The sequence below is a fragment of the Cnephaeus nilssonii genome (genome assembly GCF_951640355.1).
Source record: "Cnephaeus nilssonii genome assembly, chromosome: 14".
Classification (NCBI taxonomy): domain Eukaryota; kingdom Metazoa; phylum Chordata; class Mammalia; order Chiroptera; family Vespertilionidae; genus Cnephaeus; species Cnephaeus nilssonii.
The window spans coordinates 67,198,940-67,226,708 of NC_137085.1; the positions used below are offsets into that span (position 1 = coordinate 67,198,940).

General features: G+C 44.1%; 1 protein-coding gene across 15 annotated transcripts in view; it reads right to left on the minus strand.

Moving 5' to 3' along the window:
* Positions 1-27,769, minus strand: part of LINGO2 (leucine rich repeat and Ig domain containing 2) — a 1,264,400-nt gene that overhangs the window by 71,503 nt on the left and 1,165,128 nt on the right. Inside the window, exon 1 of one of the 15 annotated variants that reach the window (XM_079791168.1) lies at positions 14,088-18,544. The exons of the other annotated variants lie outside the window; for them this stretch is intronic. The gene's annotated coding sequence lies outside the window, so the exon portion shown is untranslated. Of the gene's footprint in view, positions 1-14,087; positions 18,545-27,769 lie in introns of those variants that run through there. 15 annotated transcript variants of the gene reach the window in all.

Sequence of the window (27,769 nt, forward strand, 5' to 3'; positions counted from 1 at the left end):
TCAGATGTATAACATATTAATTGGGTTTACCTTGAAGTGGTGGAGTTATGACAGAATATTTATTATTTTTGCTTGTCTATACTTGCTAAATTTTCTCCCATAAGCTATTTTTCTCTAAGAATACAAAAACATTAAAAGCTTTATAGAAGTTATATTCAAGCTTATTGACTCTTTCTTAGGCTGTGCCCGGTCTACCAACAAGCCTATCAAAGACATTCATCATTTTTGTTTTTTTTATATAGCATTTTGACTTTCTCAGAGTTCTCATTTTTCTGATTACATGACCTATTTGGTTTCTCATGTTTTTTTTAACATTTTCCATGAGAGCCTTTAAGATATTTATTTTAAATTCCTTATTTCCACAATCTGTATCATACCTGAGTCTAACTTTGATGCTTGCTTTGTTTCTCGAGATTGTGTTTTTTCTTGAGTTTTAGCATAGCTTACAATTTTCTATTGAAAGATCGACATGGTTTATCAGGTAATAGGAACTGAGTTATATACTTTTAGCTATAAATTTAACTTTTATCTGACTAGATAAAATTTATCTGGTTGAATTTTTTATTGATTTCAGAGAGGAAGGGAAAGGAGGAGAGAGATAGAAGCATCAATGATGAGAGGGAATCATTGATCAGTTGCCTCTTGCATGCCCCTAACTGGGGATCGAGCCTGTAACCCAGGCATGTGCCCTGACCTGGAATCGAACTGTGACCTCCTCATTCATAGGTCCATACTCAATCACTGAGCCACACTGGCCGTGCTGATTGAATTGTCTTTAATGTTTACTGTACCTGCGGGTACCGGAGGCCTCACATTCCTCTAGTCTCCTTGTTTCTGCCTCCTCCTTAAATAGAGTCCACGCCTTGCAGATCATTTAGCGGTCATCCACCGTAATGACACTGGGGCACTGTTAGCGTGGTGGTAAGGTGTGGGGAGGGGAAATGGTCTGCGATCTTATGAACAAATCTCAAGTCTTTTAGGGGGCCTGTGATCTTGGCCATGACGTCCACATCTCTTTCTTAGCTTCCCTACTCACCCAGTGAGACAAGAAAACCAAGGGGTGCCAGAGTTAGAGAAATGTCCTTTCCACTGCCGGGATGAGGCTCTGGTTACGTCTGTCTTTTTTTTTTTTTCTGGAGAGCTGACGTTTGTTATGGAGAGCACTTTGGGCGCAATTCCCAAAGGTTCCTCTTCTTCCACCCTGCCCGAGCCCAGAGACCTTTCTTGGCTCTTCACTGTGAGAATCTGGTGAGGCTTCTAGAGGTTCCTCACTCTTAGCTAGTCCATTCTCAGTCTCCAGCAAAACATTAGAATTACCACTTCAAGTTTGAGTTTATGGCTCCAGAAGCTTCTGTCCTGTCCAGAACAGGCAAATCTCAACTGTGACTCTTTGGATTTACCTGCGTTACGGACTGCTGTGTCCTTCTAACATTCATATGCGATATTAGGAGGTGTGTCTTTGGGAAGCAATTAGGTTCAGATGACGTCATGAAGGTATAGCTCCTGTGATGGATTTGATATTCTTATAAGGAGAAAAAGTGACTAGAGATCTCTCTCTCCACATTGTGAGGATACAGCAAGAAGGCTGCTGTCTGCAAAGTAGGAAGTGAGCCCTCACCAGACACCAAATCTGCCACCACCTTGATCTTAGACTTCCAGCCTCCAGAATTGTGAGAAATAAATGTCTGCTTTTTAAGCCACTCAGCCTATGGTATTTTGTTAAAACAGTCTGAACTATGACAACTTGTCTCTCCAGATTTTTGGGTAGCATTTTGCCCTGCAACTTTCAATTCTCTGATAAGTCCAAGAAAAGTCATAGATTTTTAGTTTGTTCAGCTTTTCTAGTTGTAAGAACAGGACTGACCACTACTAAGCTCTTTAAATGTCATAACTAAAACCAGAACAGAAGTAGCATCTTCTTTTCATAATTATATATATAGTGATACCTTTGAGCAAACCATATAATTTTAAACATTTCAGTATTTTTAGGGCCACTGCCTACATTTGTGAAGGTGGTGCTCTACACAAGGGCACCCAGCTTAGCAGTCAAGAAGGGATGGCATTTAATTTGTGCAAAGGTGCCCTGTGGGCTGAAAGCTGATCCTGCTTTGCAGGGAGAGGCAAGCCTGAACTAGTAGTCCATTACAGCCATCCTATGGGGCTCACTACCCAGAGGCTCTTCCCAGCCAAGTTAGGACCTATCCTTAGAATTCCCCCACCCTGCTGAGGGCTTGATGGAGCAGGGCCACCAGCAAAGAGTCCTTTCAGATGCTTCACTAATTTCCAGCCTCACTCTCTGAGAAGGTCAGAGTCTCCACTCTCAAGTCCTTCAACCTTTATTGTGTCTCCTGCTGCCTCTTGCCTGCCTAGAGCCTGGTTGACAACCAGCATTTGAAAGCAATGAGTATTCCACAATCACAGCCCTTTAATGGGCACCCTCACTGTTCTGGGGAGCCAACTGGAAAATGTGAACTTGAGTTCAGGAGAGGAGGCTTGTGCAAAGCAGCCAACTTTCCCAATATGGAGCCAAAGGGTGCCTCTAAGAGGGGCGATGGCAGCAGCATTTTCCTGGCCCCGATAATCACATCTGGCCCTTACTCAGGGAAGGGGTTGGTGGCCGTAGAAGCTGGTAATGATTCCGGCATTATATCAGCAGCAGGCGGCCCTCATTTGTTCTGCTGCCTAGCACTAGGGCAAGATCACTGTGTATTATTGCTCCAAGGCAGTAATCATTTTATATAACGTGAAGACTTTTTTCACTCAATTTACTTTCATGCTTTGGGCTGATGAGAATAATAGTCACATGTTGATCACGGGTACCTTGACAGATGATGCTCAGAAATGCAGGTCACTGCTCCATTCTATCTTTTTCCCCCTCACACACATTGAAGGTTGTTATTTAGAATCTCATTCCATCACCACCTTCACATCCCAACGTAGCTGAAGCTGAGAAGACCAAGGCAAAAATAATTCTGTCTGGGGCCCTCAATCCTGCAGTCTGCCCTAAGGGATAATTTATGCTGATTTGTTTTAAAGAGACAGGCATACATAATTCATGTCCTGTGCATTGCAGCTTTTGGCCATTGAAAAGATTATCTCTCTTTTGGCAGCACTTGCAGGAACCAGCTACAATAAACATTTCATACCTCAGTAGACACTCTTTTCTCAGCTAACAGGAGCCTGACTTAAATGTAGACGCCATCGTGAGAGGAGTGTATTTAATGGTGAATTCAGCTGAGCATTTTTTTCCCTTCCAAAGCATAAAATGAGCTTATTATCAGTATCAATAGTTGTTTTTTCTCAAAAGGAGTCAAGGTGTGAATGGGCATGAAAGGGAAATTAAATTGAAACTCTGGTGGTTTCATGGTTGGAGGCCAGTTTAAAACTCAAACTTAATGACTGCCTTTGAACTAGCCAGGAGAAGTATAGGATCAGAAAAGCACACAGATTTTGAAGGGAGGCATCAGAGCTGGGCTTCCCAGCCAGAAGGCAGAGGGCCAGGCAAACAGGAGACTTCTGTGGGTACCAGGAGCACTGCTCAGGATGGGTGAATTTATACCTGCATAGATTACAGTGGTATTAAGTGTCATCTACACAAGTAGAGCCAAAGTGGTCTTTTAAAAATGCAAATCTCATCAAGCTGCTCCTTTCCTCAAAGCACTTTCACAGCGTTTCCATTTCATGTGGGAGGACGGCCAAGGAGCCTGCAGGACCTGGCCTCTGCTCATGCCCCATCCTCAGCAAGCCTCCTGTGGCCCATCCTTACTGCTCCCCGGCTACCAAGGCCTTCTTTAAACGTCCACAACTGTGTGCTTTCACCAAGCAACTCTTGTTCTTACTGCAAAATGCATCCCAAATGCCACTTCCTCAGGGAACTTTTCTATTTATTTTGGCAAGCGTAAGCCCTTTTAATGTGCTCATGCACTTTCGTGCTTCAGAAATTTTTTGATTATTTGAAATTTTTGATGTTCATGTTCTTTTTCTAGACTGTAAACTCCTGGAGGGCACCTGGACTCCGGCTCACAAATGTGTCCTCCTAGGGCATGATACGCCCTCTATTCACAGTTGCTCCATGAATGAGTGAATTAGAGCAGTGGTTCTGAGAGAGGGTGGGCATCGGGATCACCTGGTGAAGCACAGATTGCCTGCTGGTCCCCTAGAAGTTCTGATTCATGGGGATGGGACCCAAAATTTGAATTTTGAATGAGTTCCCAGATGGTGCTGAAACCACACAACATTGGGAAGCCCTTCCACAATTGCATAATCTTTCCATTGGGACCTCAAGTTAGAAGATTTGCAATCTGGATTCATCTAACCAGCTGGAGGTTCTTAAGCAATTCTTATATTTTCTTTCTAGTCAGTTAATAAATCCTTGTGCTTCATTCTTTGCGGTATCCCCTATATCTCTATGTTCCTTCCCTTTTGCTCTATTTCTAGATGGGGGGCATTATAACCTTGCATTTGGACTCTTATAACCACATCCTAGTCATTTTCTTGGCCCCCACTATCTGTTCCTTAAGTCCCTCACTTACTTTATTGCCATTAAGTGACTCAGAGACAGTTCTGACCTGCCCTGCCATCATCTAAAATCTTGCTGGAGATACCAGCATGCAAGGCTTTTCACAGCCTGGACTTCCCGCTAGGTGTGTCGCTAACCTGCCCCCAATTCCACACAAGACTCCTCATTAAGTGCTTACTGCACCTAATTGTTCATCATCCCTGACAGGCTGTCAGCTGCATAGGGGCAAGCACCACACCAGTCTTGCTAACCATCATCATAAAACATTACTGTACAGAGAAGTCACTGAACACTAGATTTTTCCTTCTGCACAATAATAATAATAATCATAGAAAGCACTTAACTGGCATTACTTCTGATTTCTTCAAATCACTTTACACACATCAATTTATTCAATCCTTACAACAAGGGTGCCCATTTTACATATAAGGAAATTGAGGCACAGAGAAGTAATGTTCCCAAGGTCTAACAAGTAGTGGCTCAAATATTCAAACCCAGGAATTTGGTGGTAGGAGTTCATGATCTTACCTACCATCCTGTAATGATTGCAGAGTACCAGTAGCCCCAGTAATGCAAAAAATTACCTGGAGTACCAATAATCTGTCTGTGCCAAATTTATTGATTACTTATTATGCGTAGGGAGCTAAGATAGATACTGGCAATCAAGCACGGTTGTAATATAACACTGAAGGTGAGAGGCAGTCTAGTACTTTAAACAGAGTCAGACAACCTACATTCAAACACTTTCTAGGCTGTGTGACCAGGGGAGACTTACTCAAACGTTCTGTGTTCTGTTCCTCATCTTTAAAATGGGAAAATAAACTCTATTTTCACAAAGTTTCTGCCAGGATTAAATGTGAAGGGTGTATGTAAAGCACTTATCACAGTAACAAACACATTGTGCCCCTTTGTAGATGAGGGCAATTTTCTGACCTTGGGCAATTTTATATTTGTTCAGTACATAGGAATTGGTAGTAATACTCTGGGATGAAGTTCTATAATACTACTAGAGGCCCAGTGCATGAATTCATTCACTGGTGGGGTCCCTTGGCCTGGCCTGCGGGATCGGGCCAAAAGACATCCCCCAAGAGGTCCCAGATTGCAAGAGGGTGCAGGTCAGGCCGAGGGACCCCACCGGTGCACGATCAGGGACAGGAAGGGATGTGGGAGGTTGGCCATCTGGGGAGGAACTGCGGGAGGACTCCAGGGTGTGTCCAGCCCATCTTGCTCAGTCCCGATCAGCTGGACCCCAGCAGCAAGCTCATCTACCAGTCAGAGCATCTTCCCCCTGGTGGTCAGTGCAAATCATAACAACTGGTTGACTGGTTGACTTCCTAGTGGTGGTCAGTGCATGTCATAGTTAGTGGTTGAGTAGCCTTAGCATATCATTAGCATATTAGGCTTTGATTGGTTGAATGGATGACTGGACACTTAGCATATTAGGCTTTTATCATATAGGATAAATAGTGCCTCAATATATCCAAGATGGAATACCATTTATGTTTAAGGCTCCAAGAGCTATATAAGAAGTGTGGGTAACATTGATCTAAAGATAAACTTAAAATTCATAAATTTATTCACAAATAAAATGTTGGTTTTTTTTAAACCAACACATTCACTGAGGATTCTCAGAGAGAAGGCGGGGGGTGGGGAAGAGAGCAACCAAATAACTTATGTATATAGATGCACAACCCATGGACACAGACAATAATGGGTGAAGGCCTGGGGAGGGAATAAGAGTGCAGAGGAGGGGGTCCATGAAGCAAAAAGGGGACATCTGTAATACTTTCAACAATAAAAATTTTAAAAAATCATTCACTTATTTAGTTGTTATTTATTGAGTATCTAAGTGTTAAAAACTATGATAAGCACCAAGAGTTCAGAGAAAAGGAAAATAGTATTTGTCTTTTTTTCTCCAAACTGTTTTTATCACCCATGCTATGTTTGATCTTTCGGTATTGACCAATGTGTTAAGAAAGATTCTGAGGCCGAGTTCAGGCTTTTTGGAAAACATAGCAAAGAACTTACATTTGAAGGCTAAGGTGGATAGGTTATTAACCCAGCCTTTCAACAACGAGGCAGGTACAACTCAGCATTATGAAATCTATACTTCAGCCATTTTCATCTTCCACTATCTCAACAGAGTTACGTCATAATGAGTTGATAGGATATTTGTGGACATTTAAATCATAAAGGTCAAAGTAGGATTTGGGTTTATATATATATATTATATATATTTGTTCATATACAAATGTATATACTTAATACCCACAGAAGACTATATTGATACACATAATATGATCATTGAAAGTAATGCTTATACATGTACATTTATATATAAAGCATGCACACACAAACACACACACACACATTTGTTAAGAATCCAAAATTTATCTCTTCTGGGCCTATGAGACCAATTTAGTCTTGGTGCAGCAGGCCCCAAGGCAACCATCAAACACTGCACAGACAAGCACTTATTAGATGCTTTCAGAAATAGGACTGGCTGGCTAGATGAGAGTGGGCATATAAAAGGCCTTCTCTGTAGAGAAACTCCAGCCATTGTGCCTTTCTCCCTATGAACCAATCTGTTTCATATTTTGTTTTGATGATTAAAAATGTCCCCCAAATAAGCCCCTCTAAAAGTGAAATGATAAGACAATACATTATCTAGAACAGTGATTTTCAAATTGTATTGCATATTTCTATCGCTAGAGACTATTATAAAAATGCCAGGTCAGACCCAACGAGTCATCATTTCTTGAGGGTGGGATCCAGGAATATGAATTTTAACAAGCATCCCAACTGTTTTACTGCCGTTGACCTGTGACCAACGCATTGAGAATCGCTAAGGTGTAAATTAAAGAACCGGCGGGTACTCCTCCTACTACTCAGGAGACAGAAAGGAGGAAGACAATTCAAGGCGAGGAGTGACCTCTTTGTCAGGAGAAATGGTCAAGCCACTTCGAAACTGAGAGGCGGGTGGGAACACTCAGCACTCAGTGCAGCAGCAGGAGCATCTGTGAGCGGAGCCACACTTACAGTACAAGAGCAGTGAAAAACCAGGTGCCGGTGTCAGGAGAAAGAAAAAGCGGCCTGAGATAGGCAATAATAAGAGATAAGATTAAAAAGCATATATTGAGAAGTCTGTAAAACCTCTCTGAATGGTAAATTATTATTTTTTTCTGTTGTCCAAAGAAACCTTTTCTCACATACACATACCCACATATGAATGTTGTGTGGGTTCCACATCAATGTCATCAGTGGCTAATGGGGCTTATTAGCTGTTTCAGACATTAAGGAAACATTTCATGGGGTGAGGAGTATAGACAACAGTATGTGGGAGGCTCTTAGAAAAATTCCTGGCAAGTAGATAATGTTCAACAAATTGTGTTCATTTAATTATTAATATGCAATTACGTGAGTTTCAGAGCCTTTCCTGTTGGTGGATCAAGGTTGTAGGTCAGACAGCAAAGCGTAAATGCACAGTAATTCTATAGAGGCAGCAGGTTCCTATTCAAGGAGAGCACAGATCTCAGTGATGAGCACAGGAAAATGAACCTGGAATCTCACAAACCAGAGAGGATGATGCAAGGCCTCCAGAGAGCAGAAGCAGAAGTAAGCCTAATCTCTAAGGACAAGGTATTCCGACCTGGAAGATCTCCTTACGCTGCAGGCCGTAAGCAGCTGTCACTGAAGTTGCAGGGAAAGCCAAAAATGATGTGGAGGGAAAAGTAGGGGTGGACTTGGGCATGAATAGTTCATGTTCATTCTACACAAACTGGAACATGAGAAAATACCTTCCTTGGGTGAGGTCATTTCTAAGATTAAAAAAAGTATAAAACCAAGTGAATATTTACTTTTATCTCAATATCTTTTTATCAAATAATGTTGAATTTTTAAAAATGATTTTTTTATTGATTTCAGAGAGGAAGGGAGAGGGAGAGAGAGATAGAAATATCAATGATGAGAGAGAATTATTGATCATTGATCGGCTGCCTCCTGCATGCTCCACAGTGGGGATCAAGCCCACAACCCAGGCACGTGCCCTTGACTGGAACCAAACCTGGGACCCTTTGGATCCCAGGCCGATGCTCTATCCACCAAGCCAAACTGGCTAGGGCAAATAATGTTGAATTTTAATTAAGCAATACATTTGATATTTACATATCAACTAATATGCATAACACCCCAAACAGCCTCACTGGTATTTAAGGAATTTAGAAAACATCTTACAAAACTTCTGAGAAATATAAAAAGTTTACTATTGTACCCAAGTTGAAACAAAAGGGCCAGAGACACTTCCTTCATTTTTGAGCAAATTACGTTGCAATCACAAACAAGGTATGCGAGAAAAAGCCTTGCATAGCCCACATGCATTACTGCTATGTGTCTGACCACAGAGGTCAGATGGCTGTGCAGGGCCCTGGGTCATAGTGACCCTACAGTAATGTGCCACCTCTGCAGTCTTGGGGACTGGGTCAATCACACAGTTTCTCCGAACTAATATTATTTGAGGCAAAATTGTAATGTGTTCTAAACCTACCATCCTATCTAATAATAGACAAATATGCAAATTGACCGCACCTTCGCTACGCCCAAGCCACGCCCACCAGCCAAGCCACGCCCACCAGCCAATCAGGACGAATATGCAAATTACCCCAACAAAGATGGCGGCTAATTTGCATATCAAGACAGCGTAGAAATAAGCCAAGAGCTGCAGAAGGGAGCAAAGCTGCAGAGAAGCAAGCAAGCCAGGGGGAGGAGAAGGGAGGAGCGGAGGCGGGGCCTGGGGAGAAGGAAGTTGAGCAGGCGGGGCCGGGGGAGAAGGGAGGAGTGGAGGCGGGGCCGGGGGAGAAGGGAGGAGCGGAGGCGGGGCCGGGGGAGAAGGAAGGAGAACAGGCTGGCAGAGAAGGCGAGGCGGGGGAGAAGGGAGGAGCGGAGGCGGGGCCAGGGGAGAAGGAAGGAGAGCGGGCTGGCGGAGAAGGGAGAAAAGCAGGGGGGCTGGCAGAGAACGCGGGGCAGGGGACAAGGGAGGAGAGCAGGCAGGGCGGGGTAGAGTGCAACAGGAAACCCTATTGCAGGATTTTTCCTGCAACGGGAATGCTAGTATGTTATAAACAACAGGCAAGGATATAGTTTGAGAAGGTGAAGCTGGTAAGAGCGAAACAGTGACAAGGGATGGAGGAAACAGAAAATCTTCAAAATAAGGACATGGATTTAAAGTCATGAAATTGCTATACTGAAACATTATAAACTCACATCCTGGATTTAAAAATGAGTGTTCCCACCTGCCTCTCAAAGCAATGGGCCCTAGTACTGCTCTGTTTGCAAACTACAAATGCGTCCTCCACACCGCCAGAGACTGATGGGCACACAGGGGTCAGTAGTGACGCTGCTCAGTTCACAGATTAATTACACAGGATTTTAATAAGTGCCTCTAGGTGCTAGGCAGTCTGCTAGGGGTTGGAACCCTGCAGTGAACAATGGAGAGGAACACCCCTGCCCTCACAGAGTTTACATTCTGGTGTGTGGGGAGGACATCAAAATAATTAGGCACCACTTATTAGTGATAAATACCCTGGGAAAAATAAAGCAGGAAGGGAAGGGGAGTGCGGTGGGGGCCAGTAGTTTTCAGCGAAGGCCGAGGACGGCCTCACTGTGAAATGACACTGGCCTTGAGCAGAGACCTGAAGGGAGTTGAGAGAAAGCCTTATGGAGCCCCCAGGCAGCAGCTGGTGATTCCTGGAGGAAGAGCATTGCTGACAGAAGGAACAGCAGATACAAAAGCCCAGGATGGGGCAAGCTTGGTTTGTTTGCAAAACAGCAAGGAGCAGCTAGGGCAAGAGGGGAGCAGAGAGGGGCAGGCCAGCGAGATGAGCCCAGTCATGCAGGTCTCTGGCAGCTATTTGACCCGCGTTAGATGCAAAACCATCGCAGGGTTTGCCATGTCTTGCAGTTTTAAAGGATCCCAAGAGATTCTAAGGAAGCAAAGACTGAAACCCAGCGCTTTCAGAAGACGATTGGAAAAATCCAGATGAAAGATGGTGTGGCTCACACCAGCATGTGGTGGTGAAGGTGAGAAGTGGTCAGACTCTGTATGGCTGTGGAGGGAGACTTCATATGCAGCGAGGGAAGAAGGCGAGACTCAAGCTTGATGCCCAGGCTCTTCGGCTGAACAACCAAAGCTGGAAGTGAGTGTTCTGTACAACAATCCCGCAACTGTGCTTTATCCACCGAGAAACACTTCAGTTCGAATGGCTGCCATAACACTGAGTGGGGAGCTGAAAAGGCTGCGGATTCAGATGATGGGGAAACTCTGTCACAGGGTCCCCCAGGCCCCAGAGATGTTGGCCAGAAGAGGCACTTCTGTCCTTCAACACCTGGCCCCTCTTCCTCCTTTAAAAGCTACTTTCTACTTCAAATTGAATTGTACTACGAAGCATGGAAATGAAAATTCAATTTCTTAATGTGTGATAATACTAACATTTCTGTGGCAGCTCACAAACCTATTTGGTCTATATAGCAGAGATGAATCCCAAGTCATGTTATTCAGGAGACATTAGATACCACCCCAAAATTCCTTAATCCTTGCTCCCCACCCCAGCCTTAAATATTCCTGAATGGAAAACACGTGACCTCCCAAGAAGAAAGAACAGAATTGAAGTTGTGTGTGCCTAAGGCAGTGTCTGCCATGTAGGACCCACTCAATACATGCCTCTTGGAGAAATGTGTCATCTGTGTTGGGAGTGGGCAGGCCAGAGGCCTATGTGAACCAACAGAAAACAGCTCTCCCAAGATAGGGATGTTGTTCCATATATTCAGGAATAGTGACTCTAATAAAGTTGTACCTCATAGCGGCCCTCGGGGGTGGGGGTGGGGGAGCAGGCTTTAATAAAACGTTAAGAATGACTTATGATTAGTGTATCAATCATTTGCATATGAATGGATGCTTGAAAGCAATTTATTCTCTTAAGTAGCTTAAACATCCCATTGCAATGTGTTTACCCTGTTAATTTGCCCAGCAAACATTACCTTCTTAGTTAGTACAAAGGTAAACACCAGCCCACCCTGCTCTCCTGATTAGCAGCAATTCTGAATCCTGTATGAATGTGTATATTTCTGACGAGCTGGTGACCTCCCCAGGCCACACTGCACTGAGTGTGGGGCAGGGAGGGGGGGAGGGAGAGGGAGAGAGAGAGAGAGAGAGAGAGAGAGAGAGAGAGAGAGAGAGAGAGAGAGAGAGATATCTTTCCCAGTAAGCTGTGCCATCGGTCTGTGCTTCCATCCACCTCAGAAGAAGTGGAAGGATTGTCACAGACTGCTTTCCTTGGAACCTGAGGTCTGCCCTCTACTTGCTGTGACCTCAGTTACTTAACCTTTCCAAGACTCAGTTTCCTCATCTGTGCAGCGGGGTGAGATGTGCCCCACACCGCGCTGTTGGGGCGGGAGAGGGGAGAGCATCGTGAGCTGCTCTGTCAGTGGCAGCTATGACCGTGGCCTGCCCCGGGCTGGGGGCTACCTCCGGGAGGGCCCTGCCAGCGCCCTGCAGCGCTGTGGGGCAGCCACACGCCCAGGACACACGCCCACCTAGCAAGGGAACAGGCCATGACAGGGAGACACGGGGCCGTTCCATTCTTAAACCTTCGGGCAAAGCCACACTCGGCCGTCATCCTCAGAATCCTCCTCAAATACCTGTCATCTGGCCTGACGTTGTGGCAGCCGGCTCCGTGGGAGGCAGGCCGTACGTACCCACTGAAAAGGGTTTGGAGATTAGACTCAGAGAGCAGCTGGGTACCTTTGCTGCAGGCAGGCAGCTGACTCAAAATGAAGAAGGAAAAAAATAAAAAAAGGTCCCCCCTGGGATGAAAAGAGGAGAGAAAAGCTGCAGAGCTGTGGGTGGGGGCACCGCTTTGGCCCCAGAAAACAGATGGCTCTGCTGAGCTGTCAGGAAGTGGTGTCTGGGCGCGCACCGTGCCACAGGGGCCTCTTCCAAGGGCTCGCAAGGAAGGCTCGAACCCAGGGCCAGGTGCGAGCTGTTTCCTCCTGGTGCTGCGTTTGAGGAGGCCCTGGCTGCTCTGTTTATACCATAAAGTGCACACACCGCCCTCTCCGTGCCCAGCCCCCTCCCGCCTGCGGGGCTGCCGGAATGCTGACCACAGAAGGCCCCCGCGGGCAGCGGAGGGAGGTGCGGCCCTTGTGGACAATCAAACAGGATTCGCACAGCCACTGCTCACGCCTCCCCGTTCCCGGCACTCAGCTCTTTGTGGACGTGGGGATGACTACAGAGTCCGGGAACAGGAACAGCTTCCCTCTCTCAGGGCCTGCGGCATCCTGCTCAGTCCTAAGGCGGTGGCCGAGGCAGGAAGCATGGGTTTTCTTAGCCCCTTTTACGGATGGAAGCACTTGGACTCTGGGTGCTCAGGCAGCCCAGCCAGGGTCCCTGCACTAGGCGGTGACAGATCTGGAATCCTGGAATGAGAATCCATGACCCGCTACTGAACACGCATTGACCCAGGCAGACCTGGGTTGCGACCATGAACACTGTACATGGAAAGCCTCTGCTTTGCTTTAGCTGAATGGTCCGGGCCGTGCTACCCGTTAGGAACGGTGGGCAGCAAAAGGGGTACAGTTTTTAAATGACATTTCCCACCAGGCATTGCCTTTCCTTGGCTGAGAAAGAGACGTGAGCCGGAAAGTTTCAGAAGAGAGCTCCCTTGTTGGCCTCATCCTTTCTCTCATGATTTATCCAAATGACATGCCTATGCCTCTCCCGGACACAAGCAGTGTGCTAGAAAACCAAGAGCCCTGGCCAGCTTGGCCCAGTGGATAGAGTCGGCCTATGGACTCAAGGGTCCTGGGTTCAATTCCGGTCAAGGGCACATGCCCGGGGTTGCGGGCTCCGTCCTCAGTGAGGAGCATACAGGAGGCAGCTGATCAATGATTCTTTCTCATCATTGATGTTTCTCTCTCTCTCTCTCTCTCCTTTCCTCTCTGAAATCAATAAAAATATATTTAAAAAAAGAAAAAGAAAGAAAACCAAAAGACATGGCCCAGTCAGAGCCTACTGCAGAATCTAATACTGAAAAGCCCATGGTTTATTCATGTCGTGTCCGTTGTGTATGTGAAGACAGATGTGTCTTCATTCCCTTTGCGCATATGTGCTGGGGCCAGCACAGTCCACACCACAGTATGTTCACCAATTCTTTTTAAAAATGCTCACTGAACTCCTGACATGTCCTCAGGACTGGGTTTATTAAATTCTTGTAGTTGAAAGAATCTCTGTGATGATGGAAAGTTGGGAGTGAGGCAAGTCAGTGCCCCCTGAAAGGGGAGTGTGCTGGGGGGCACGGTGGCCATTCTAGGAGGAGGGGCTCTTATTAGGAGCCGGCAGAGGTCGCTGCCCACCTGCGCTGGCTCTCGCTCGGCCACACTGAGCCCGGGCACCTAGCTTCAGTTAGTGGTGGGGAGAGGCAGAGCAGGGGGAAAAGGTGCCTTGTTATCATTTTAATAGGCTCCTGGAAATTAAATACATCAAAATATCAATTAGGTAATTTCATCATGGACTGACCTTTTTTCCTCTTCGTTTATTTTTGTTACTTTTATTCTGAGAATGGATCACTTTCATTACTTTCAGGTTGGCAAACTCCCAACAATGACAGGACAAATGTTGAAGTTTCCTTCCCACCTAGGATTAATAGTATCTGTAATGAGCTCATATCACTGTGACATACTGATAAATATTAAGAAGTAATCAGAATCCTCTGCTACATTTATGGGGGAGAGCAGAAGACTTGGCTGAGTGCAGTTAGAGCTTCGTGTGAACTCAGCCCAAGTCATGTGTCTAGTCTCCTTGAGGGGCATTTGTTTGTTTGATCATAATTTCATCCTTCCCCAGTTCGTCCCTTTCCTCTGGGCCCTAGTGAGTTCTATTCTTGTCAACACGACTTCAAATGCCACTTTCTGTAAGAAGGGCCAGTTTATTTTTACCAACTTCTGTAGCTCTGCCTTCAAGGGATGCTTCAAAGAACTTATATGCATAACCCATGGACACAGACAATAGTGTGGGGAAGGCCTGCGGTGGGGCAGGGGCTGGCTGGCTGGAGGCAAAGAGGGTGGGGAGGATGCAGGACATCTGCAATATTGCCAACAATAAATAAAATAGAAAAGTGATGCTTCAGCGAAGCTTCATTTGCTCAGAGCTCTCCTCTCCCTGAAGTCTAGGAGGCGCTTCCTAAATGCAGCTGCCCCCTCCTCCTTTGCTCTACCTTAAACCTGTGGCACTGCTTCCTGGGGCCAGGCTGCCAGGGCACGCAGCCGCCTGCTCACCAGCTGCTGCTCTGCTCCCCGTGCCCAGCCTGTAACAACAGGCTCCCTCCCTCTGGTTGACTAGGGAGAGGGCAGCTGCCAAGGGCAGAAGAACGCTGACTGTTCACTTTCTTTCCTCCGCAAATTCTGCTTTGGGATCCTGTTCCGACTTAGAATGTTTCCCCAGAAGCCCATTCCATTTATCTCTCTTGCTAGGGAATTATTTTCTGTCGATTTTCCAAAAAAAAATGTACATATGCCAAGCAGGTAGTTGCGAATGCTCGATCTGGCTTTTCTTTGTATTCCAGGAGCCTAGAATGTTGGCAAATTCATGAAGAACTCCAGTATTGTCTCAGGTGATACTGCAACCATGGGGCTTTGCAAGTCAACCCGGAAATCAATGGTAGAATCGCTCGGCTATAGAGCAGCCTGCGAGAAAGCACCCCGTCCTGGTGTGGAGAACAGGTTCTCAGGGATGACAGCCAGGGACCTGTCATTTTCTCTTGTGAGCTAAACACAATGTGCAGGCTAACGATTGTTGTCTTCTCTGCTTCAGAGACCCATTTGCTTCCTCTTCCTTTGGCCCCAATATTTAGAAGCAGAACCAAACTCCCATTTCAGGTGGCTCCACTGGGAGTCGCTAATAGGTATGAGTTGCAGGTCTGCGTGTAGAAGTGACCGTGGCTAGCTATGGCACTGGGCAGAGGAAGCGTGCCTATCACTGGAGTGCCCATTCCACAGCTATTTCAAACCACAGAGCTGACCTCATCAATGCAACTCCTTAACTAAGGTGCCTATTTTTATATCCAGATATTTTCTAAGGAAAAAAAATTATATATTAGCCTGCAGCGCCAGCCATCTAGAAAATTCCACCCTTGGTACAATAGTCTGAAATTGCTTTTATTTTCCTTGTCAGCATACTACCACTCGGTGGATACCTGTTCTCTTTCTTTGTTTTACGATTTAACCTTCAGAGGGATTGGTATAGGCAAAAGGGATGAAGCCATAAATTTCCTTATAGGACATAATTTCAATGACATTACTTTGAATTTGGAATCTGGGTTCTCACTTGGATATCAATGCCTATCTCAGCATAATTCAATAAATAATTCAAGGGCAGTGTCTCATTTATGAAGGCTGTTCACCATTAATATGACTTCCTCAGACAATTATAATAGTGTTCCTGGTATGTCACAGTATATAATAGAATCCAGTGTTAGTAACTCTGAACTGGGATAGTAGAATTTCAGTTAAATTTAACATAATTTGATAATTAGCCACCTGTGCTATTATCCATTATACCTTCACATGATTAATAAATGTCATACAGGTTTGTGTTCATTTGACACACTTACTTTAAGTATCTTGTTGACTTTCCCCTTCCTGATTACATGTAGTTCAGTAGCAACATTATTATTAAAATTCTAAGACTGTGTTTAGGGCATTAAGTTGAAGTTAAATCAATCTTTTGAACATACAGAGCTGACATCACAGTAGGGGCATATACAGTGAAAATGCATTGTTACTTGTTAATTAGAAGTATAGACATGAATGTGAAAGCTTACAATTATTAGCCTTTATGTATCCCCTTGCTTTGGATTCCTTATTACTTAAATACAGAAGAAATGGAAACAACAGAAATGAAATAACACACACATATATACTGTACGAATTTAACCCTGACTCATCGGATGTGGTCCTTCAATACCTATCCTTCATATTGATTATCGCTGGAACAGTGTCAAAGATAGGAGTATAGGATATTTATTTAGTAAAGTGCTTTGAGACTTAAGAAACCTCTCTGCAGAATCACAGGAAAGAGTTAAAGAATTTAAATGAGCCCCAAGGGGTTTTCTACGGTTGAGGCAGAAATTATAATAGAAGCCAAAACATCACATAAGAAACAGGACTATTCTGTTTTGTGCTCACCATTCGTAGGAGAAAAGGGAAGTTGCTGGAGGGGAAAACCGGCAAAAACCCTATAGAAATGGTGCGTTGCTCAGAGGCAGGCAACCTTGTTGCCAACAATTAGCTAATTCGTTATTTTTTCTAATTGGGATACATGGTTGCTGCACATAATGGGGAAGGAGAGGGCCTTCGGAACAGGCGGGAGACATGAAACACAAGGTAAAGCTAGCTTTAGCTGGGAGCCAGGTTCGTTACAGGGGCTTCTGCTCAGCCAAACCATGGCTGTCGGGACCACTAAAGAGACAGAAGTTATCGATCTAGTCCTGGTAGACCTCTGGCCGAGAGGGTTTACCCTGTCTAGAGGGTGGAGTGTGTAGTTGATAAAGGCAACAATCTCTTGGCTAAAAATGGTTTCCATTATCAGAAAAGCATCCGAAGACAAAGTGCTGCTTTGGGAAAGATGCGAAGACCGACTGCTGAAGGGGAATACACATTAGCCCAAAGACTGGTGCAACCTAAAGGAAGATGCCCGCTACATACTTAATCAGATGGAGGAAGCTGGTTCGCTGTCAGCACTGTACTGATATATCACGAATGGCAAAAAGCTGTAATCAGACACGTGTGAGATAAAGGACAAGTTTAAAAAAAATTCAGAGCAAGGGTGAGAAGCCAGAATATTCCTAGACACAGAAAATGATGGTTAGCTTGGTCTGGACAAGAGGTTCTAAAAAAAAAGTTGGACCCAGAACATCAAAAACTATTAGTCTTTTCAAATGAGAATTGGTGTTTAAATAAGAAAGGTGAAAGGAATTGCAATTCGTTATATCAGGGCCTCTGCAAACATCTTGATGTATCTGTGTGTAATTCATTCATGCTGCTGCTTTATTTTTGGAAAATTCCTGTTTCTAAGGTTCTAAACTGAAGCACTCCATCAGAATAGGGTTAAATGCAGGAAAACACCAGGATGGGTGGAAGCAAGTAACTGCCTGGTCATAACTGGTGTCTGCTCCACGTACGGAGACAACGCTAAAGTGGCACCCTGGTTACATAAACACTAGATATGCAACAAACAGCAGGGTTCTCTGACCGCCTTCTTACCAGGCCCACGAAGTCTACCCTGCGCCTGTCCAGTGCTCTAGCACCATCGCTGGCCCTTCCTCAGCTCAAACTTTATACTCCAGTAAGACCAGATTGCTGGCTAACACATAACTTTGTACACTGCTGACTATGCCTGGAATTGATTTCTGTTTGACTACTGGTGGGCACCTGTTCACCCTTCAACAACCTAGCTAGTCTTTCATCTCCTCTAGGAAGTCTTCCCATCAGAACTGCCATCGCAGGAGCTCAGGGATTCAGCATTGGATGAATGAATGGAAGAATCAGAACCCAGCAACTCAAACAGAGATCACCAACTATGGTCACCTTCAATTTCACAACTTTTCATGCAGTATCTGTAGGATAACTTCTTAAACTACCTCCTTTTTATTTTTTATTTTTTGGGGGGGGTACTTATCATGTTAAGTGCTGGCTACTCTGTGAGTTCCTTACATGAATCCATTGACAGTGTCACCACAACCCTGTGGATTTGCATGATTAAAATTCTCCTTTAGATGAGGAAATCGAGGCATTGTCAAGTCAAATAACTTTCCCCAGGTTACACAGACAATGGGAGCTGAGCAAGGACTGCAACGTGAGGATGAGTGTCAGAGCTGGGCTCCTAGCCACCAGGCTGTGCCATCATCACAACGGGAGGGTTTCTGAGCGTAGGCTCTTCTGAGCTACTTCTGAAAAAATGAGCCCACAATTCCACGTTCTGGGATGAGGAGACATTTTAGCCCAAGCAACCAACATTTATAATGAGTTTGAGGTCATGCCAGGACAGACATTTATCACGGTTCATTTAGGGAACTGTTCATTAAGTGACTGGGAAAAGGAAACCACCATGATATCAGCAGGGGCCTCTAATGAGAAAAAGAAAAGGATGTGGGAAACCAAGAACCTGAGGTACTGGGAACACACAGGAAATTGTAGAGCTCTTCACAAGCTCATATTCATATTTTTAAAAGCATTGCTTATAAAATGATAAATAACATAGTACACAAGAGCAGTGTGGAGAAAACACTTCAACAAACAGAATGAATTTTCAAAAAAAACTGTTTTTTTTTAACCTGTATTTTCAAACATGATAAAGGGTATTCACAAACCATAGCAATCCATTAAAACTCCTATGTGTTTTCTGTATTCGTTTTCCTTAAAATTATGGTTTCTTGCTCCCTAGTATTTATCTCTAAGTCTCTTCCGAATGAACCTTCTGAATTTCCCACTATTCTTCTCGATTCCGTACCATGAAATACCAAAGGAGAGCTTGGCAGGGAAAGATCCTCCTCAGAGGGTGGGGCAGGGGAAGGAGTTTAGGGCAAAGCCAGAACGCTGGCAGCAGGCAGCAGGCCAGGGCGAGAGGACTTCTATAAGTAAGCAACTGATCTTCCACCTCCTGTTGAAAAAAAAGCACAAGCCGCCTGTGGGGCTTGCTCACTGGACATTCCTGGAGTCTTTCTCAAAGAAATAAGGCTGTGCCCTTAACTTCAAGAAATTAGGCTAACAAAAAAGAGGTCAATGGGTTTGACTAATAAAAAAAGCATTTGCATCTCAACATATAAAGTTTGAGCGCAAAGTTAATTTGAGATTTTCATTTGGGGGGAATGTAAGAAAACACACGACTGATTACACTGACTAACTTACAAAAGAGGCACAGTTAGAGGTGGGGAGGTAGAAGGGACATAAAAGAAAACTTGCCCGAGGAAATGCTTTCCTGTCTAGGCCCGTGGTCGGCAAACCGCGGCTCGCGAGCCACATGCGTCTCTTTGGCTCCTTGGGTGTGGCTCTTCCACAAAATACCACGGCCTGGGCGAGTCTATTTTGAAGAAGTGGCGTTAGAAGAAGTTTAAGTTTTAAAAATTTGGCTCTGAAAAGAAATTTCAATCGTTGTCCTGTTGATATTTGGCTCTGTTGACTAATGAGCTTGCCGGCCACTGGTCTAGGCTATCTGGAAGCACAGGAGGGGTGTGTGTGTGCATGTGTGTGTGTGTGTGTGTGTGTGTGTGTGTGCACACTCATGAGTAGGACACAATAAAAATGGGATCTCATATGTACTCAGTGGAATCGTACGGGGCCCGTGTGTGAACAGCCTCACATCAGGGTGGACCTGCTGTTCACCCCAGAGGAGGCAGGGGTGAGACTCTTTGCGGCTTCATGGAGTGCTCTCTCTCTGAGTGAGGTCTAACTCAGTCCTGGTAGGTCTCAATTCCTGGTGTCATTTGACCAGACACAACCATTTAGTCTCTCAATAGTCTCCTAATTAAAATAGCTTCCTAAGTAGACATGCTGATCTGCTGTTGGGGCTCATGAGAAGGCCGGTTTGCTGTCTTTCCTCTCAGATGTCCTCCTCCCTCTGACCTCTCCTGTGTGTTCTGCTGGAACATCAGTGCCCTGGGATCACAGATTAATGTGCTCTCCTTCACACATATGCCGCCCTCCCCGAAAATGGGACCGTCATTACAACATATGCTGAGCCTGCACCCATGCGCTAATCATCACAAGATGCGGTGAGCTATTTCATGTTGGTCCTGGGAGACTTTGCAAAACTATTTTGTTATATTCACTGCATTTAGCATGTGAATCAAATGTTGACTGATTATCACTCCATTCCTCCATTCTTTACAAACTATAGCTTGCCTTCTTTCTTATTAACATTTTTGTTGACGTTAGCAAAACCGACAGATTGATTACAAGTTATTTGTGGTCTCGTCAGTTCCGCCAAGTAATTTATGCAATTGCAGCAAAGATAAATTGATAATAGTTTGTCTTGAACAATATGGCTTGCTGTTTGATGGGGAATCTTCGCTACCACAAATGAATGTGAATTTCAAAAATTGCTGAATTGGAAGTTTCCTAGCAGTGGTCCAGTGTGGCTGCTCAAACACTGCATGAATTCTCTCTTTCTGTGTGTGTTTTTTGTTTTGTTTTGTTTTGTTTTGTTTTTGTCAGGGATCTTATTATCTCACAAGACAGATCACTTTCAATTGTTAAAATGCTTTTCTTTGTATTTTAAAAGTAGAAATTCTTTCTTCTTGATAGGTCCTGGCAGTTTCGCTCTCTATTATGACAAAGTGGTTTATAATCCAGCTTTTTACAATAATTCTACTGTTCCAACATTATTTAGTGCTGCCTACTTCATATATGGCTGCCTTTGGCTACCACCCACTGAGCGCCAACTATTCAATAGCTGCTTTGCTTACACTGCCTCCAAACTTTAGATAACATCACAAGGAAAGGAAAATACATTAAACTCATCTTACTGATAAGAAAACTGAGGCTCAGAGAACTTAACCAACTGTTCCCACAATACAGCAACTAATTGGCAGAACCAGAACTTCCAACCCAGGGATGCCTGGTTCCAAAATTCACATTGTTGTTTTTTTTCTACAACAAAATACTCGCTGCTATTTTCTTGATGTACCGCCCACTACATATTGGGCATGAGCTGGGTGTAGTAGCAATAAAAGGGTGTGTAGAAGATACACTCTGCTTTTGAGAAGTTATCAATCTGGCAGGAAAGACAGTAACATACTGACAGTGTCTATGGAGAAAGACTTCATCCAGCTGAGTCTCATTCTCTCACTAGGTGTAACTATGCCACAGCACTCTGGTAGCATTTTCTCTATACAACACAGAACCTAGATACAGGGAAATACCAAAAGTTACCACTGTGGGTGGCTAAAAAAATGTGCTTAAAAATACCCAAGACCCGCTGGGTCTCAATCTAACATCCACCCTTCTTCTACTGCACCTTGTTAACAGTTTTCTCAGATTTTCAAGGTGGAGGAGGCCAGGAAAGCTCATACCAATGCAGCCAGAATTTTGGACTTAGGTACAGATCAACAATCCTCCATGATCACAAGGGGGGTAAGGTCATGGATGGACAGGTGTGAGGTTGTCTTTTTTAAAAAATATTTACTGGTGAGAGAGATTGATTGGATTGTTGTTCCATTTATTCATGCACTCATTGGTTGACTCTTGTATGTGCCCTGACTGGGGATCAAACCCACAAACTTGGCATATTGGGATGATGCTCTAAACAACTGAGCTACCAGCCAGGTTAATGGGATGTTGTCTTAATGTTCAAACTAGACTGAATAACTGAACTGCCTGGAACCAGTAAAGTGCTTTGTGTATGAAAACTAAGTTGCCCTTACTTGAATAAAAATAGTAATACTAATTGTGTAGACCGAAGGGTGTGCTATGTATGTGTGCGAGCACATAAGTCAGTTCTGATTTAGCAAGACTTACAATCTATCAGCTAAGAGAATCACTGAAGAGAAAGATAACCTAGACTTGATCTAAGCAAATTATGTTGCATGTGGCAGAGATAATGTGGGCCCAGAGACATTTGCTCAGGACCTGACCAGTAGTGACAAATTGTAACTTGGGCATGTTTTCCTTCTTCATGGCACCTTGCCTTATAACATAAAGTTTGTAGTTATAATTATTGCAATTTGAAAAGTTTATAACTCTCTATGCCTGGAGTAAGGCATCAACCACAAGTAAAAAGGTTTCTTCTTGGAAAACTCATGAACTGCCCTGGCTGGGTGGCTCAGTTGGTTACAGTGTAGTCCCATGCGCCAAGGGGTTGCAGATTCGATCCCTGGTCGGGGCACATGTCGAAGGCACCTATTAATATTCTCTCTCACATTGATGGATCTCTCTCTCTCTCTCTCTCTCTCTCCAACTCATTTTCCCTTCCTCTCTCTCTAACACCAATAAGCATATCTTTGGGCGAGGATTAAAAGCAAACAAAAAACACAGAAAAAAAAAAGAAAACCTATGAACTGCTTTAGCTCTCTTTGCCCGGTCAGTAGGGGCAGCAGAAAGAAAACAGGTATCAGAGTCAGACAGAGCTGGTTTGGCAGCTGTGTCCCAGGACTTTCTCCCCGTATGACTTTGGGTAAGTGACTGAACATCTCTCCATGTTCAGTTTGCTCATATGTAAAATGGAAAGAATAAATTTAGCTCTCCACAGGCTTCTAAGGATTCAATTAAATAAAATGTGTGAAGCACCAGCTTAGTCCTGGTACAAATGTTTGTTCCTGTCTAAGGCTGGGAAAATGGTGTTTACACATAAGCCAGGCTCTGTATAGCTTATACTTTCTTTTCTCCCATTTGCTTTCCATTTAAAACTCTGAAGCATTTGCTGATAATGGCTGTTCTTGACGAACTAGAGCAGAAAATGAACCCCATTAATACCTGTTAATCTTCACTACAATCAGTGCCTACGCTTGCTCTCTTTAGTTCCACACTGCAGAAATCAATATGCCCCATATTGAATGGTCAGCTTGTATAAAACTGACAAGGCCCATAAGAGGATTGGGGAGAAAACGATATGGAACTCCATGGGTATATACTGGGAGTTCGCGGGTGAGATATGTCTTAGGCTGATTGTCCTGTGAGTATTTTTAATGCCGTGCGGTTTCTTTGGGTTTTGCAGGGATGTTATGGCAGAGAATGACATATAATGAAAGGCCATCCTGAATCCTGGCATTAGCTTGTACAGGATATGAAAGGAAGCTATAAAATCAAGAGAATTTTCCCCACACATTAAATTTCATCATGTGCCTTTTGGAAAAATTCACATCTTTAATCTATTTTTCAGTGTTTTGTCTCCATTGCAGAGTCCCACCAGAATCTCAAGATATAACGTACTTGCTTCATTCCTATTCTGCAATGATCAATCTCTTACATGCTTACTCTCGATCTCCTTCTCCCTCATGTATGTTATCTTCGCCCCCTCTTCCTGCCTCCTCCCTGGAACAAATGTTAATACATGAATGACAATAATGAATAATATTGAGAGGGGAAGAATAATTAATGAAACATTGCCTCCTCTCTTGTCAGTGGAGCCGGGATTGCCAGATACTTGGTTCAGTATGGCATGGGGACTGGGGAAGGAGAGGGAACTGTAAACATCCCCCCGAAAACAAGTGCGCTTTGGGGGTCTAATGCAATGTGACTTTAGTACATTTCATGAATCGAATAAACACTGTGCCCAGATAGCACGCATGCCCAAAGGCGGGCACCCTGCCTGGCCAGCCCCTGGTGTTAATGAGACACTCGGCAGGACAGCAGGACTTCACCAAGCAGATAAGAAGAAGATGTCAGCGTGTGCCTCCCAGGTATTTGAAGCTGGCACTTATTTTTAAATTTCCTTCCTGCCTAGCAGGAGAAGCACTTCCTCAGATACATGATAAAATTGCAGCCCGAAGTGGGATAACAAGGCTCCGGCAAGGCCTAGTTCTGAGAGACATTGTGCCCACCAGCTGTCACACACACACACACACACACACACACACACACACACACACACATACACACCACTCCAGGGCACTGGCTGCCATCTTTTTACTCCATATTGAGAAAGAGTTTTCATCTAACAAGGCTCACTCGGAAGGAATTTGTCAAGTGATATTCAGAATGTAAAAGAAATGTGATTAAGGATAAGGCATTGGGGAATTGGGGACTGGAACCAAAATCATGCAAACTCATGTCTGCTTAATAATATTAGAAAGAGAATAGTGCCTTGCTCAAAACTCAGAAGGAACAGGGAATACTACTCCCCATTTAAAAATTTTTTTCTTATGGAAAATAATAAAAATATACAAAATGATAGAATAATATCCCCCTGTACCAATCACCCAGCTTCAGCAATGATCAAATTGATTTTTTAAATATATATTTTTATTGATTTCAGAGAGGGAGAGAGAGAGATAGAAAAATCAATGATGAGAGGGAATCACTGATTGGCTGCCTCCTGCACTCCCCTTCTGAGGATTGAGCCCTCAATCCTAGCATGTGCCCTTGACCAGAATCAAACCTGGGACTCTTTAGTCCACAGGCCGATGCTCTATCCACTGAGTCAAACCGGCTAGGGCCCAAATTGATTTTTTACATTGTGTTTGAATAAATTTTGAACTAGCTCATCACACTGCAATAGGTTGTTGATATGTTTTTTTTAGGCTTCTTTTAATCTATTGATTTTCCCCATATGGTTTGAAGCAGGCTTCAAATTCCAAGGCCCAGGTTCTTGTAGTAGGAGTGGTAAATCCGCCTTCAGCACTGCCTGAGGTGGCTGTGGTGAGCTGGGTGAGGCGAAGCCCTGTCCTGAGGTCCCTGCAGTGCCTGGCTGCAGCTCAAGGTGGCGGGGTTGCCCAAGGACAACAGAAGAAAACAGATGCCAGAAAGTGGCTCAAAAAAGACAAAGATCCAGTGAACAAATCTTTCTAAGAGACGTGGTCTGAAGGCAAAGATCAGGACAAGCTCAATCACCTTAGTCTTGCTTGACATAGGGGCCTAGGACCAACTCTGTAAGGAAGTTCCCAGCTATGAGCTTAAAACCCCAGCTGTTGTCTCTGAGACTGAAGATCCAGGGTTCACTGGCCAGGGCAGCCCCCCAGGAGCTCCTTAGTAAAGGACTCATTAAACTAGTTTCAAGGCACGGAGCTCAAGTACTTTACACCAGAAACACCAAACATGGGGATGCCCCAACTGTGCATTTTGAAAACTAAAACTTTATTAAATAAAAAACAAAACACACACACACACAAATCCTGAGGCAGCTTAAATGTCCACACATGGAGTAATGGGTAACTATTCAGTGGTGTGTCCATCTGGTTAAATGTAGTGTGTGATGTAGTTGGACAGATGCCTTCTCTGGAAAACCTAGGGGAAGTTAATTATGAGCCTCAGTGTGTCATTTGTAAAATAAGAATAGGGATTAAGTAAATTAAACTCAAGGATTAAATCATGTACCACTCCTTATCACAGTGTTCAGTACATACCACTAGGGCATGCAGGGGTGTTTCTGCTATAATTTTTGCCAAGTACAATACTCAGAAATGTTAAATGGACATCTTTTATTTCTCCCTCAAATCACGTTCGGTTGCAGGTGAGCAACAAAGTGGTTGCCCACAGAAGGAAAGAATGGGTACTGCCTCAGACATTATGGCATCACAGATCAGCTTAAAGTCTCAAAACAGACTCACCTATGACATACAATCAGAAAGCCGGGGTCAGGGGTGCAAAGAAGGCTCTCTACATTTCATAGCTCCCCTTTCTCATATCACAAGTTTGGTCTTAGAGACGTGTTTTCTGTTGGTTCCATTGATTAAGTGCACAGCAAGTGCAGGATAAACAGCATGGTATGGTCGTTCTAGTCAAGTAGCAAGAGGAAAGAACCATTCTATCCACACTGGCACAGGAAGGAGAGGAATTAAGGGCAGTAAATGCCCTGCCTTTTCTTCTGAGGCAAATGTTTTATTTTTTTACTTTTTTACATATTTTATTGATTTTTTTACAGAGAGGAAGGGAGAGGGATAGAGAGTTAGAAACATTGATGGGAGAGAAACATCGATCAGCTGCCTCCTGCACACTCCCTACTGGGTAGGTGCCTGCAACCAAGGTGCATGCCCTTGACCGGAATCGAACCTGGGACCCTTGAGTCCGCAGGCTGACACTCTATCCACTGAGCCAAACCTGTCAGGGCCTGAGTCAAATGTTTTAAGGGCTGGGAGGCTTTTCTATAGGATGAAGAGAGAGCTGAATGCACAGGACTGTTTCCTTTTCTCCATTTGGAAGCATCTCACCTTTCACTCAGGAACCGCCTCTAAAGTAATGAGGTGTCACACTGGCTGATGAAGATGGCTGCCTAGATGAGAATAAAACAGCTCCCCCAGCTCCCTCAAAATCCTGCATGTGCATTCAGAGGCCCCAGTGTCTCAGTGGGCTCAGGAGAGTGGGTGTGGGGGCTCTGAGCAGGCCAGTGAACCAGCACTAGGCAGGCATTGGAATAAAGGAAAAAAAAACAAACAAACACGTGAGACCTCTTTCCCCATTACCATGATCTTTTTTAAAAAATATATATTTTATTGATTTTTTTACAGAGAGGAAGGGAGAGGGATAGATAGTTAGAAACATTGATGAGAGAGAAACATCAATCAGCTGCCTCCTGCACACCTCCTAATGGGGATGTGCCTGCAACCAAGGTACATGCCCTTGACCGGAATCGAACCTGGGACCCTTCAGTCCACAGGCCAACGCTCTATCCACTGAGCCAAAAACGGTTTTGGCCATTACCATGATCTTACATAAGCCTCTTACATTGACCTATCTGCTCCACCCTCTCCTCTAATAAACCCCATCCAGATGCCATATTATAAAGAAGTGCAGGGAAGGGAGGAAATCTGAAATACTGAGTATGTATCTGCAATAGGCTCAGCCACCCAAGGTATTCTTTAACCCAACCCTGAGAGAGAGGGTGGGACTTCACTGACTACGCCACAGACATACACTACTTAGCTGGGAAAGGCTAAGCTCTCATTAACTGTCATGTTTAAGTTTTCCAATTGCCTACTAGGTTGATGAAAAGGATCAAGTTTGCTCTAGCAATTTAAAAAGCTCTATTTTTTTTTGCACATGTGAGTCTACCATGTAATTTGATTCCCTAATACACAATGACAAAGCAAAAAAGCAGACTTCAAAATTTTATGCAAAGTATGATTGTAACCATGCAAAACAAAGCTTTAGAAAGTGGGCTTCAAGACCAAGAGCCGTTACTCTAAAAAGTAACTTGTAATTGCATTTGGTTTGGGCTGCCTAGGGTTCTAGTATTCTCTGTCTTATGTAATCATAATGGTGTCATAGAAAAATGTTTCAAGCCCAGATCATTTACCACATTAAATACATTACATTTAATAAGCAATGATTGAGCACTAGCATTTTACAGGCATTGCACTAAGCACCATGAAGGATACAATGATAGATGAGACGTGGCCTCAATGCCCAAGGACTCAGAGCAAGGGTAAGTGACAAGGGGAATTCAACATTTATTGTGTCTTAGCTATCAGAAATTAAATTTAAAGTTCTTCCCTTCTATTCCAACCTACCTTCAGAGGATTTCAATTCAGTTTGATGGTGAAAAAGAAAAGA